The sequence below is a fragment of the Lissotriton vulgaris genome, chromosome 3_1 (genome assembly GCF_964263255.1).
Source record: "Lissotriton vulgaris chromosome 3_1, aLisVul1.2, whole genome shotgun sequence".
NCBI classification, from domain to species: domain Eukaryota; kingdom Metazoa; phylum Chordata; class Amphibia; order Caudata; family Salamandridae; genus Lissotriton; species Lissotriton vulgaris.
Genome location: NC_141689.1, coordinates 389,369,999 through 389,370,495, shown reverse-complemented (window position 1 = coordinate 389,370,495; position 497 = coordinate 389,369,999).

Below are 497 nucleotides of genomic sequence, written 5' to 3'. Positions count from 1 at the left end.
TAGAAAAAGGTTGCTGGTTGGGCTTCCATACAGACAGGATGAGCAAATACCTGACTATAAAATCAGAGAACGTATATACAGATAGAAAATCTCCTTTCCAATTTTGAGGTGAGAACCTCTGTCACATATATAAATATAAATACCAATATAAATATAAATATAAATATACATATAAATATAAATATAAATATAAATATACCCATAAATACATCCACACATATAAATATAAATATACACATGAATATAAATACGGATCTAGATATAAATATAAATATAAATATACGTATAAATATAAAGTGACAAAGGGAACCAGTCTAGAAGCTGGGTATACAAGATCCCTTGTAGTACCTTAGATTGTGCTTAGAGAGGAACATGAAGTGCAAACTGTGCCATGAATAAATAGAAATAGAAATATAATTAAAAACATGTATATACATGTGCATACATTGCATGGTACAACCTGAAAACAATGTGAACACTCGAATAGAAGCATATAT